Here is a 10,991-nt window from a genome sequence, read left to right as displayed (position 1 = left end):
GCAGCTGGAACCACTCCCTCCCGCAATGATGCATTGCCCACACCCTGGATCCACTTGGTCAGACCCCCTCGGCAACCTTTAATAAGCCAAGAAGCAAGGGTCGAGAAGACACGTTGCTGGCCGCATCATCGCAAGCACCTTGTCCACGTCATCAGACCACATGAACTGAAACTGTTCCCAAGAAATTGCAGCAGATGTTGCACTGGACACCTCATTGGGGACTACAGTATATGTAGATGGGGCATCAAGACTGCTATGGAGGCGAGCAACTTTACCCTCAAAGTGCCTTGCAAACAATTCAAATTGGATGGTGGGGTTTGTTTGCTCACCTCATGGCGGCAGCATCAGCCTAATTTTTTATTTAATTTGTTCTTGCACCACCATCTACTCCCCTTTGTGTAACATCTTGCCTGATGAAGAGTTCTGGAGGATGTGAAAGCTTGCAACATTTTTGTGACATTTTGGTTGGTCCCAAGAAAGGTATTGTCCAACTGTGGATTTTTGAGTTTGTTGTTCTTCTGATGGACCAGCCCAGGTACTGATGATGATGATGATACAATACAGAAATACTCTCAAATAATGTTTATAAGATTACAAATAAATTAAAGGCATCATATGGTTGCACATTGTCTTGATATTTATAATTCCAAAGCATAAGGGACATAGCCCATTTTTCCATAAATCTGTTTGGTTGATTTATACATGTTCTCTTCAAGTTAATTTTATCAGTGTTACAACAGAACATATTTTCTCATTCCAGTATAATAAGGATGGTGTGTTACTCTTTTTCCAGCTTTTGCTATAGATATTTCTTACAGCTGATAATATATAGCGGTTAAGGTGTTGGACTATGACCTGGGAGACCAGAGTTCAAATCCCCACATAGCTATGAAGCTCAGTGGGTGACCTTGGGCCAGTCACTGCCTCTCAGCCTCATGAAAACCCTATTCGTAGGGTCGCCATAAGTCGGAATCGACTTGAAGGCAGCACATTTTTACCACCTCCCAAATCATTTTCTGGATTTTATTTTATTTTTAAAAAAACCCTAACTGTACTATCTTGGGCTCATGCAATATAAGATAACCTACCTTTTAGCTACCTTTTGAGTTTCAACAGAACCTTGGAAGTATGCAAACAAACCAGCAGATGGCGATGCACCCACATTTGTCAAAAGTTGCTTGGCTGTCCCAGAGCTCTGCACCAGGTGATCTCTGCTGCTGCATGTGGGATCACTGAAATTGGTGCAGCTGAAAGTGATACGATACCATCCATCTACAACCATGAATTACTGAACCAGGGCTGTTAATGTGACTGATTCATTCCATCACAGAATTTAAATGCAGCAATTTAATTGGATTTAAAACCAGAGTTGTATATCTGTTGTAGGTGGCTTTGTTCACAATTTACAGAGAACAGTTCAAATTTTCAGAGCCTTTTCCATATGCTGTCTCAATAAGTCTTGCAACAATTCTGCAAGGCAGGGATGAGGAACCTGTGGCCTTCCAGATGTTGTTGGACTCCAGTTTTCATCCACCCCAGACAGAATGGCCAATGGTTAGGGCAGTGGTTCTCAATCTTTTTTGGTTCGTGGCACACTGTAAAACATATAAAAATTTTCTGGTGCACTTCGTGTACAAAATTAAAAATATATTAATATATTTTAAACTATGAATAAAAATATCTTAATAATAATATACTTTCATAATATTTGCGGCACACCTAGCCACCTCTTGCGGCGCACCATTTGAGAATCACTGGGTTCGGGCATGATATGGGCTCCTGCCAGGAGGAAGGGCAGGATATATATAAATAAACAAATAAATAAATAATGATATGCACTGTAGTCCAACAACAGCAACCTGTAATCCATAGATTTCCTATCTCTTCTGCAAGGTACATCAGTATTATTATATCCATATTGCAGACAGCAGGGCTAAAGTTGAGATATAATGGTATATCTTAAGCAGGGGATATTGTTGGGTACAGCTTCCATCATATTTGTGCATGCTAGATGTGGCTGATGGGAGTTGGGAGTCCAACAGCATTTGGAGGGCCACAGTATCTATACACCGCTTAGCAATTTTAAAAATATTAAGTGGTATATAAGTGCTTTTAAATAAAAATAATATAAATCTATATCACTTTGTTTAAGTCTTAAGATGGTGATGGAGGAAGCTAAATAATCTAAGTCTAAGGGGCACATCCAGGCCATAAATTTAAAGCACATTCTACCACTTTTAATAGTCACAGAGAATCCTGGAAACTATAGTTTCTTAAGGGCGGTCTGTGAAGTCAACACCTTTACTAAATTACAATTCCCATGATTCTCCATGACTGCTAAAGTGGTAAAATAGTGCTTTAAATTTATGGTGTGGATATGACCTATATGACTTGAGCCATGTGTGTGAAAAGTCTCTGATTAAACGGATGTGTGCCAGGATGGAGAAGCCATAGGGTCTGTCCCTTCGAAAATATAAAGGCCTACACTTCTCCAAATCTGCCTCTCACCTTAATCAAAAGTCACAGCTCCATGCAAGCGGAGGAAAAAAAGGAATCAGTCAGGGCCAAACTACACAAGGCTCTTTTTAAAAGCTTAAAAGCAACCGTCAACCATCCATGGAAAAGGAAATTGGACTAGGGCTACAGTACTAAGAGGAGGGGGTTGCTCTTCCATCTCCCATCAGTATTTCTCCAATAATCCAAGTCATTCACATACACACTCTTGAAGCTGGTATAGCTCTATTGCGAGGGGGTGGTGGAAGGAATCCAATGCATGTACACCCAAAGTTGTTAATAGCTTTGAAAGGAGTGCTTTTGATTGGAGAAGTGTCAGGGGAGGGGAGGGTTAAGCTGCCCCCTTTGTCTTGTGGCACTGCTGCCATGATCCAGCTCTCCTCCCCAGCCCCAGCCCCCAAGCAGGGATGCAATGAGTTAGGTGATCATAAGTATCTCACATCAATGGAGACTGGTAGCTCTGATGTCATTGGAGGAGTGAATCCGCTCCGGGTTTTAGTTCGAAATTCCAACTAGCTGTCCAAGGCGCTGTGCCTTGGACAGCTGCACCTTGGACAGCTCCTTGGAAGTTCACACTAAAACCCAGAGCGGATTCACTGCAGCACTGACATTGGAGCCACCAGTCTCCACTGTCTCACTTTGCATGTCTTTGATCTTCAGCTTCATGGCTGAGTGGAGATTTGAACCATCTCCTCCCTCCAAGCCAATCCCTCCCAGCACCCTGGCTCTCAGCCTATAGGTTTAAGTCCACAAATGCATTTCAGAAGAGACTTCCAGATTGCCTCACATTTATTTATTTATTTGTTTGTTTGTTTGTTTGTTTGTTTATATACCGTCCCATAGCCAAAGCTGTCTGGGCGGTTTACAGCAATTAGTGGACGTTTTGCAGGAGCCACAATTCTCCCAGGAGAAGAGCTGCTGGAGACCTCTTTTCACCTGAGCTCAAGTGTTCAAATCAAGGCTGTCATGACAGAACAGCCCAGGAGGCAAAGCAGGCATTTTAAAAAAATACTGTCTGTGACTGAGGTTTTCTTTAAGCCCTTCTAAAACTTTTAATATGATTAAAAAATAACTGGATTTCTCAAGCGGACATGAGCGCTTCTCTGACCCTTGCCTGAACTTTCTCCATGCACATCTCACAGCAGTTTGTTTAAAGGTGCCTGGCTGTTAAGCAGCAGAGGAAATGAACTTTTCTGGGAAGGCTTCTTGATACAGTGCAAGGATTTTTTTTAATGCATTGATCCATGTAGATAATTTAGCTCTTGTGTATGAAATCGCTTGAGGCTTGAGCTCTAAGCCTGAGTATCCCTAAGTCACCCTGCTCTATCCTAGTGCCCTCCAGATGTGTTAGACTACAACTGTCAGAAATCTATTGAGTTGCATAGCAGAGCGGAGAGTTTTGAGCGAGCTTATGTGTGTGTGTTTGAATCCTGGCTAAAGATTCCACCTTCCCTGTAAATTAGTCAGACAGAGACTTTAAGCTTTAAATAAGAAATGACTACTTTATTCTGGAAGTACATACTTGATAGGAAAGAGTCCTACATCTGGCTAACTAGCTATGTTGGAGAGCCAAACACTGCGCCCAGTGCTAGCCCTCATGCTGGTTGAGAGGGAGAGACAAAGAGAAGATGTCTGCTCCCCTCTCGAGAGAGAAGAAGAACTGAGAAGGCAGGAAGGAACTGGGATCAACATCCTTTGCCTATCAGTCTGGCAGGAAAGGGAGAGACAGCAGGAGATCAAAGGACAGGTATAGCCTAGCAACCAAGAGGTCTCCTCTCTAGCTACCCTTTTTAACCCCATGCAGCCTCAACCCACAAGTTAGAGTTGAACCTCATACATTCCAACAACTCCCCTCAGCCTCAGCCAGCGTGGCCAAAGATCAAGGACAATGGGAATTGTAGCCCAACAACATCTGCAGGGTGCCCTCACTACCACCAGGATCTTGGCTAGAAACATGTTAGCAAGCTCACTGAAGATATGTTGGATCTGCTGGCGTGCAGGCCAGACATGGCCCCTGGGACTCCCCATTCACCCCACAGCATCCTCTCCTCCACTGCAAATTCCAAGCATGCTTATTCCAAAATAATTTCCATCAAATGGCTGCTGGGAATCACAAGTGGGGAAAGTCTTGCCATTGCACTCAGGTCCTGCTAGTGGGCTTCCCATGGGCATCTGGTTGGTCACTGTGCGAACAAGATGCTGGAGTTGGCGGGCCACTGGCTTGATCCAGCAGGACTCTCCTTATGTCTTCTCATTCTCTCTTCTCTCTCTGTTTACTGGGGGAATGTATAATTGCCTAGTCATCCATGCTCACTAAGGTCGGCAGTTCAGGGTACTGGAGTGGATGGGCAGGGAGGGTGTAAACACCTTCTCAGCCTACCCCATATAGTTGAGAAGGGCAGAGGGTGTGAAAGAAGGAATGAGTGGCAGAGCCTTGCTGCATATTTCCTTCAGAGCATGGAAAAGTTACTTTTTTGAACTACAACTCCCATCAGCCCCTGCCAGCATGGCCACAGGATTGGGCTGATGGGAGCTGTAGTTCAAAAAAGTAACTTTTCCAAGCTCTGATTTCCTTTTTCAAAAATAGAAATAAATCTATAATCTATACAGCACATTTGAAAATAACAATTTTTTATCTTTCCTAGATTCCCCTAGGATCCAACCCCCTCCCCACCATCACTTTAAAAAAAAGGAGGAGGAGCCCCTTCACTGCCTCTTCAGCAAGCTCATTCCTTAGAGGTATCTCTCTCTGAACTGCACAGTAATGTGCTCTGAGCAATGCTTCCGACAACCAGTGAAACAAGCAGAGCAGAAAACCTCGTGGCAATCCACGAAAGACTGTGCTAATGCAACATAACCTACTTTGTGCTGGGGAATACTGTGAACTATGATAGCAACAGCATACAGCACTATTTGTAAGCTCTGGAGCTGCCACAGGAAATGAAGGTAATGGAAATGGGCTGCCCTATCCTCACTCTGCAAGCCCTAGTTTGGGGCACACCATTGCAACAAATGCTCAGAGTGGTTGCTTTCATGTCATTTGGCCACAAGCCAAACAGCAGTGCATGCGCACCTGACCACTTGCTCCTGACTGCGTCAACATGCACAGGCATTTGCTGCAGTTTCCACGCACCCAAATGATTTCATGTATTTTATATTATGTATGTGTGTGTTAAAATACTAATATCCTCCCTTTCCAATTAAACAGTGGCCAAGGCAACTGACAGCAAATTTTAAAACAAGCCACCATCACAAAGATTAAGATTAAAAGATTAAGAGACAGGAGATTAGAAAAAAACTCACTGCCATAAAACTCATATTCAGGGAGTCAGTTAAAATAATGGGCTCAACAGGGCAAACACCTGTCAAAAAAGAAATGTCTTTGCAAGATGTGAAAAAACATCAAAGAAGGAGGAAGGTTGGCCTCCATAGACAGGGAAATCCAGAGCCTCAACAATGCCACCAAGAAAGTCCTCTCATGTGTCCTTACTGACCTCACTTAAAACATTGGCAGGATGTGCAGGAGGACCTCCCCAACTGAACTTAATGAGCAGGCAGTCTCTTAGGAGACGAGAGGGTGAACAAACTCCTCTACTGATCTGTTGTGAGCAATGGGCTCAGCAGTACCAAGGAAAGGCTTCAGTAATAGCCTGGACAGCTCCATGCAGGGCTCTGGCTTGAGACTCTGTAAGAACAGAACTCAGATGTTGATTCAGCAGCAGTCTCATCCTCAGACTGAGGCTTAAACAGGAGCCATGGCTCTATCTCATTTGCAACCTCTGCCTTCATTGAGATGAGCCTCTACATGTAGAGGGGGCAGCCTGCTTTGCTTTACTTTGGGACTGGCAGAGTGGGGGAGATTGTGGTTCTACTTGGGATTCTCAGCACTGGAGATGTACTGGCACAATGGGCTCCTCTTGCACTATTGCTTTTGATTGGTTTATGTACATCTGGGACTGGCCTGAGGGTAATTCCCTCTGCCACTCTAAATCCCCAGGCTCATTTCCTGGAGAAAAGGAGTCTGACCTCCAGGTCATGACACCCAAAATCTTTGTTATGTGCCAACGTGCAGATTACATGGATCCTTAGTAAAGCACTCATTTGATTTGCCCACAATGTCAGTTCCAATTCTAGGCGGAAATTCCCTATCTCTTAGTTTGAATCAAATGCCCTTCCTGAAGGCTCTGTCAATGTACATGCCCCAGGGAATATTATTTCATGCAGTATGTGTGGCAGCGTTGGGGAGGATTTCTAAATCTGAGCCATAATGCATGATTTGTTATTGTTGTTTGTAATATAAAGTAAATTAGGATAAATACTCAGCTACCACCAACCTTCACTTACCAGGAAAGTCACATGACTTATGGCCCATTCTCAAGATTTATTGCATCATCAAATCAATAGTTAGATCAGGCGACTGGGATGCTGATTCCCAAACCATGTTGCTATGTTGGTATTTCACAGATTTAATGCCAGCATTCCAGGTCAGATCAGCTGATTAAATTATTGAAAACTAGCGTGCTCACAATTGCTGGTTAGTTTCAACTTTATGAAATTTCCCAAAACAGCATTACTGGCAATTAACATTGCTCAAGAGCTAAATTTGCTACACACACACAAAAAAAAACCCTTGTAACACAGCTCAGCTCTTCCACAAACAAGTGCCCCATGCCAGTCTGGTTGAGGACTCAAAAACTGTACCCACCCAAGTTGGGACAATGAACTTAGAATAGCAAAATAGGGAATACATTCCAGGGAATCAGAAGCAGGTTTTGAGGACGACTCTGAGCTCCCAAGAGGCCAAAATGTTATTCCAAAGACACTTTATCTGAGCTGAAACTTTGCAAAGCTAAGTGCTTTCCAAACTTCACATTAGGGATATAGGAACATAGGAAAGTGCCAGGCTACTGGTCCATCTAGCTCAGTATTGCCTACACTGACTGGCAGTGGCTCTCCAGAGTTTCAGGCAGGTGACTGTCTTGAGATGCCAGGGACTGAGCCTGGGACCTTGTGCATGCAAAGCAGATGCTCTAACACTGAGCTACGGTTCTTCCCATTACAGCTGAGGGGTTGTCTCAGGATAACAAACCTGAGATGATTGTCTCTGATTCCCAATCCTCCCCATCTTTCTGTTCCAAAGCCCGTACCAACTGACACCACAATAGTGCTGTGCATAAAGATTGCAAGTAGGGAGCTGCTAGCAGACAATCTACAGTATACATGAGACCACATTCATTTACAGTTGTGCTAGGTTAGCATCCTGCCTTCCACCTGTAATTAGCCAGATCTTGCAGAGAAGTCCAGAAGCAGGTCCAAATGTCAAGGTGTCCTCTTTTGTATTTATAGGATATTTTTCATTGCTACTTATGCTTGTGGACCTTGCAGCAGCCTCTGGCAATACATTCCATAGGTTGATTACATGTTATGAAAGGATCTTTTCTAGTCTATTGCTCACACACATTGGCACATGATAAAACATTAAAATAATATGATACTAATTGAGTCATGGGCCGGATTAGTGAGCTGCTACCCCCATCACCTGAGCAGCAAGCTGAATTTTCTCTGTCAGTCCTGAACAGTGTTTTGCTTGTCTTCAAATGCTCTGTCTCGTTAGGTCAATTTCAGCAGTGATTTGTCAAGCATTGTTAAGCCATCAGTTCAATCAGATCTTGATGTCAACTACAGTAATTACTTCACAGCAGTTGAGCATTTTAAGACAGCTCCTTCCCTTTATCTATAAGAGCATAAGAAGAGCCTTGTGAAATCAGGCAAAGGTCCAAATAGCTAAATGTACTGTTTGCAACATTGGCTAGCTAGATGCCTCTGGAATCTCACAAGCAGGCTGTGAAGATAACCTGCTTTTAAAAAAAAGTTTCCCAAATTTTGTAGCAGAAGTAGCTTGTCACTGAACATGGAAATTCCATTTAGCAGCTATAGCTAATTGCTGTTTTTTTCCTTTTGTTTGTTACATTTATATTTTGTTTATTTATTTCACTTGGTTGTGAAAAAAACCCTCTGCTTTACCAAAAAAATTAAAATTATCAATAAAAACTGTTAACTGTTAATGTTAAACAAGTAATTAAACACATTTTTTTAATTATTAAAAACACCAGTAACCTAAAAAAAGATTAAAACATCAGCATCTATGTGTCTGGATAGCCATGCCTAAACAAAAACATTTCAAGCAGACGTGAACAAGAGTACAGTGAAGGCACCTGCTGGATGTCAATAAGCAGGGAGTTCCAAAGTGTAGGTGCTGCCGCACTAAAGAAACTATTTTTTACAAGTGTGGAACAAGTATTACGTGGCACCTATAATAGCACTAGTTCAACCACCTTTCTTCCAAAGCACTCAGACCAGTTTACAGTTTAAAATTAATGGTTTATGATAATACAAAAGACATCATGCAAATAATACAAAAGGAAAAAAGAGTCCGGAGGGAAGAGGAACAAGCAACCCTCCACTTGCATTATCATTATCACCATCATCATCATCCAAGGGTTGTATCCAACTAAATTCCACTCAGAGGAGGTCCACTGAAATTAATGGACCAACATCAGTCATGCCCATCAATTTCAGTGGGTCTACTCTGAGTAATGCTAACAAATCAAAGAGGGGGGAAAGCCTAAGCAGCAGCAGAAAAATCAAAACAGAGAGTCAAGTTAGGCAAATCCACAGCAAAATAATTTTCTTCAGTCTAATCTAGCCTTCACCAAGCTGGTGCCCTCCAGATATTTTGGTCCATAACTCCTATAAACCTCAGAAAATTGTGGAGGGCATCTCAAGGGCATCAGCTTGGTGAAGGCCGATCTAACCACTGAACAAACCATAAAAAAGCAAGTGTTCTTTACCACTGAGAAGAGAGAAGAGACTGTGCCTGCACAGAGGTTGAAGGATATGTGTTTCTTTTTTGTAAAGGATGGGGGTTTAAAAAAAATCGTAGAAAAATTCCTGCTATTTTTGAGGACAACCTACTTGATTGTAGATGGAGTAGGTTTTCAGTAACAAGGAATCTCTCATTACCAGGGATATAAAGGGGCTGTAGGTGTCTGCAAGGCAGCAGCGAAGCCAGTATTGAATAACACAAACCCAAGCTGAGCATTTCAGAGAGTTAAGGCCAGCCTCCAGATTGAGGGTAGCTCCAGAAACACATCTTGGGACACCAGAAATGGACCTGAGAAATAAAGATTGAATACCTTCAAGTGAACCCTTGAGGTATGGAAACCAAATTGGTGCACCGTAGAGAATCGAAGGGACTGTCTTGGTTCTGTAAACACGGATGGCTGCTGGCAAGAATTTCCCACCCTTTGTATAAAAGAAGCGAGTCAATGAGCCCATGTTTTTCTCGTCTTTGGCCTTAGCATATTTTTCTTGGGCGCTCCATCTTGCTGCTTCATGGAACCAGATACCCAGGTATTTATAGGAGTCGACCTGTTCAGTTCTGTCACTCCCCATAAACCAGAGGTATCTAATCTTTCTCTTAGAAAATACTACTACTTTGGTTTTAGAACAGTTAATTGTAAGAAAGTTTTCTTTACATTATCCCACGAAGACACTCAATAGTCTCTTAAGACCCAGCCGAGTTTGGGGAATTAAAACCACATCATCTGCATGAGGCAGGATAGATACCTTTGTGTGTGCAATCTTAGGTGGGTGGGATTGTATATTCCCCAATACAGAGGGGAGATCAACCAGATAAAGGTTAAATAGGGTTAAATAAACAAATAATAAATAAAACTCTGTGAGACCTGGGTTCAAATCCCCACTCAGCCATGAAGCTCACTGGTGACCTTTGGCCAGTCACTGTCTCTCAGCCTCGTCTACCTCACAGCGTTACTGAGAGGAAAAATGGGATGGGAAGGAAAACCAAATACACTTGCACTCCTTTCAATAAATTACTCTCCTCTATGAGCACTTCAGGCACTCTCCCCAGGGTTGCCCAGAAGGGAATATGGCCCTTGGACTGGAAAAGGTTCCCACCAGTATTGGCAAGTGGCTAAATGGACCAATGTTCTGACTCAGTAAAAGGCAGCTTCCCATGCCTCTCTAGGCTATGCTTTTAGGGATCATTTCTGTATTTGTTACTACAGAAGTATGGTGGGTTTTGCTAACCATGATGATCAGCTGAGTTTCTTGCTGGGCATGAAACTTTGAGAAAGCACTTACAGGCAGGAGCTACTTTTGAGGACTGATGTCCTTTTTGAAAGGAACCAAAGAAACCTGTTCTGAGATAGTCGTTTATGACTGATCTTCTCTTTTTATGACTATCCTTGTTTAGGAAGCTTGCTCTGCTTATAAGCTTTATTTTACTTGTTGGTTATATTAAGCAAGCTTAATCAAAAGTACCTTTTCTAAACTACAGGAACAATTCCCACGTAATCCAACAAAACTGACCATATATAGGGTTGGATTGTAAAATTCTTCCAGAGTAAATCAGACTATAGTGCACAGCCTGTGTTAACGTCTAGCTTGTCATA

General features: G+C 42.6%; 1 pseudogene; it reads left to right on the top strand.

Moving 5' to 3' along the window:
- Window positions 1-10,561: 10,561 nt before the first annotated feature.
- Window positions 10,562-10,749, top strand: LOC133375967 (small nucleolar RNA U3; annotated as a pseudogene).
- Window positions 10,750-10,991: the final 242 nt, after the last annotated feature.

This window comes from Rhineura floridana, chromosome 1 (assembly GCF_030035675.1).
Source record: "Rhineura floridana isolate rRhiFlo1 chromosome 1, rRhiFlo1.hap2, whole genome shotgun sequence".
Classification (NCBI taxonomy): domain Eukaryota; kingdom Metazoa; phylum Chordata; class Lepidosauria; order Squamata; family Rhineuridae; genus Rhineura; species Rhineura floridana.
The sequence above is the reverse complement of the archived record's forward strand: the minus strand, read 5'-3'. Positions and strand labels throughout refer to the sequence as shown.